This window comes from Syzygium oleosum, unplaced genomic scaffold (genome assembly GCF_021117445.2).
Source record: "Syzygium oleosum isolate NSW1041296 unplaced genomic scaffold, Sole_v2.1 Sole_v2.05, whole genome shotgun sequence".
Lineage (NCBI taxonomy): Eukaryota > Viridiplantae > Streptophyta > Magnoliopsida > Myrtales > Myrtaceae > Syzygium > Syzygium oleosum.
The window spans coordinates 10,548,386-10,551,570 of NW_026607489.1; the positions used below are offsets into that span (position 1 = coordinate 10,548,386).

A 3,185-nucleotide genomic window follows, 5' to 3' on the forward strand; every position below is an offset into this window, starting at 1 on the left:
GACGGCTCCCTTGCCGTTGCTGCAACGTTTTTTTTTCTATATAATTTAATTTTTTTTTCTAAAAAAGTACACTTCAGCGGGCTAAACGACGTCATTTTTTGTTTTTAATGCTGACTGGACCTCTCCGGCGAGCCATGTCAGCGCCACATCGGATTTTCGGCGAGCCACGTCAGCATTAACACTAAAATGATCGTTTTTCAAAAAAGTTGGCATCAAAGTGTTCCGAAAAAAAGTTATGGCACCAAAGTGATCTCCGTACATAAGTTGTGGCACTTCTGGTGTACTTTTGCCGAAGATTTTGTATAGCTCTCTTTGAGTGTAATACTTTATTACAAGAACCACTTCCCTTCGAGAAGGGCTATCAAAATGGGTCAACAACCATGTTTTAATGCATATTAATTAAAGTAGGTGCTACTTGGGTCAACTCAAATTTGTCATATGAATCATAATGTGTTCTAAAAAGAAAAGTTCAAAATAAATGGGCCTATTCAGAAATGGATTAATACCACAAAAAATCCCAAACTGGTACACCTATAATAATTTTAGCCCGAACTAATTTTTTGACATCCAAAAACCCTAAACTAGTACACCTATAATAAATTTATCCCGAACTATTTTTTTTACCACAAAAAACCCCAGACTAGTATACCTGTGACAATTTTATCTCAAATTAATTTTGTGACTACAAAAAACCTCAAACTGGTACACATATGATAAATTTACTAAAAACTAATTTTTTTACCACAAAAAACCCCAAACCAGTACACTTGTGACAAATTTACCTTCCGTTAAATTGGATTAATATCACGAAAAACCACAAATTGATAAACTTGTGACAAATAGAAGAATAAAACCCCAAACTGGTACACCCGTCAACTACCATATGTCATCAAACTTAGCAATTCGACAGTAAAATTTAACGGAAACTAACGGAGGGTAACTTTGTCACATGTGTACCCATTTGAGAGTTTTGATGGTCAAAAAATTAGTATGGGGTAAAATTGTCACAAATGTATCAGTTTGGAGTTTTTGGTTGTCAAAAAATTAGTTCGAGATAAAATTATCACAAGTGTACCAATTTGGGATTTTCTGTGATAAAAAAAATAGTTTTGGGTAAATTTATTATAATTATACCAATTTAGAGTTTTTCGTAGTATTAACCCTTCATAAATCCACTTTCAGCCCACATAACCAAAAGAGTAAAGTTAAAAGTATAAAGGTCTAGCTCATCTTCATTCTTGCAAGCCTACTCTCCTTAATGACAGGATTTCCGAAGAGCAACGTATGCAGTTGCGGCGGCTTCGGCTTCCCTCTTTTGCAACTTCCTCTCTTTGCACCACTCCTCCTTCACGGCGCCCGAGACCATTTCGCTTCAGTCACACCTTACTTCGCTTCCCTCTCTATCCCATTCGTTCTCACTGTGCTCTTGCTCTTTCTGTTCGAACACGACCTTGTGGCTGTTCTCCAGAGTCCTTCGTCGGAGCAACTGAAGAATCCTCCATATGCGTAATCCTTCTTTTATAGCATTTGGAATTGGTGTCTCAAGTTCCTATATTTTTCTATATTGGTTATTTAAAAATAAAGAAAATGCTCCGTAGCGTCCATCTCTATGCAAGAGATTAATTATTAATGAATTAGTTTATTAGTTCAGTTTAATAGCCTTATTAAGCAATAGGGTCTTGTAAATCTCTTATTCTTCCCGGCCCGAGGTGCAATTAGTCACGTTACTTGCTCGATCTAGGATCTCTACGATAGTTATAAACAATTTTCAATAAGTTGTATCACTGCTGAGTGGTCATCACATATGCATTTCCCGAAAAATTGTCGAATTGCGATTAAAAGTATATGATTTCTTAAGGCTCTTTCTTAATTTCGTTTTCTTATTAAAAACTCCAATGCTTTGATTTTTTGATGAAATTTAATCTCATTAAGACATTAATACAACAAATTAAAAAACTAAGTCAAAGGACTTGAATCGAAAAATCGGAAAAGAAGAAGAAGAGGAAAATATCGCTTAAAAAAATCAGATGATTGGCTCTGCGCTTGATGTGGTCATCACATAGGATTATATTATGACGATAGCATATGGACATCCTTGTTCCCCTTTTTTAGCAAAAATCAAACCAAGTAGCGATTCATATTTCAGCATCCCCCATTCTTTATTTTTTAGGTATTGTCAAAATAGGGAGATCTCGGATCATATGACGCATCTTCCAATTAAAGTTATTTAGGAAGGTCAAAAAATTAAAAGCAATATAACGACCTATGCAAGCTCATACGATTAGACAAATTTATTGATGATTCGATTATTGAGAGACATCAACAAGAGTTGATTCCACACACCGACTAATTAGGGATTTCGACATTGACATTAGAGGAACTAGTTGAAACGCTTCCAACGCACGAACATTTGTTCTCATCACAGATTGCCAACTTGCCCCTCGGACATTGAAACACACAATCAACATCTCGCTCGCATGCTTCAACTCTTGTCACCATCCATGGCTCGCCTGAAAAAGGAAAAATAAAAAAACAATTCAGGATATTATCATTTTTAAAGTATCATGTGCCATGCACACGAGGGAAAGCAATTACAAAATTAAGCAAATAGGGATATTCCTTGTACTTTCTTGGCCTTGCGTTAGCTTACGAAACAAAAAATTTTATATATCCTCCTAACAATTAACAAGACGAGATAAATTGCATAAATACATAAGAAAATCATGCTAGGGTTTCATAATTGAGAGAGAGAGAGAGAGAGAGAGAGAGAGAGAGAGAGAGAGAGAGAGAGAGAGAGAGAGAGAGAGAGAGAGAGAGAGAGAGAGAGAGAGAGAGAGAGAGAGAGAGTATTACACATTAGAGTTGCCAAGAGAAAGACCAACATCAACTTGGAGGCTTGCTTCATGATTTCTTTTGGGTTTAGGTCTTTATAGAGTGATGAATGGTCGATGGTTTCGGTAAGCTAAACCAGAGAGTGCTATGCAATGAAGTTTTTTTTTGGTAAGGTCTATGCAATGAAGTTTATGTCCACTACTATTCACTATTTATACACTCCAAATGTCTTTTGTGTCGTTAAATGCATTTGATGGATAATGGTATGTTGAGATTTTTCTCTTACACCTTTGGTAATTTCATCAATGAGATACCTTGGTGACATATTTCTAGCATGATCTAGTGATTATTGT

At 35.9% G+C, this 3,185-nt stretch overlaps 1 long non-coding RNA gene across 1 annotated transcript; it reads right to left on the reverse strand.

Annotated features, from left to right (window-relative positions):
- Window positions 1-2,276: 2,276 nt before the first annotated feature.
- On the reverse strand, window positions 2,277-2,965 carry LOC130138132 (uncharacterized). Its single transcript, XR_008816541.1, has 2 exons — window positions 2,854-2,965; window positions 2,277-2,510 (listed from the first exon to the last, which is right to left on the reverse strand). It is a non-coding gene; the product is annotated as an uncharacterized LOC130138132 (long non-coding RNA).
- Window positions 2,966-3,185: the final 220 nt, after the last annotated feature.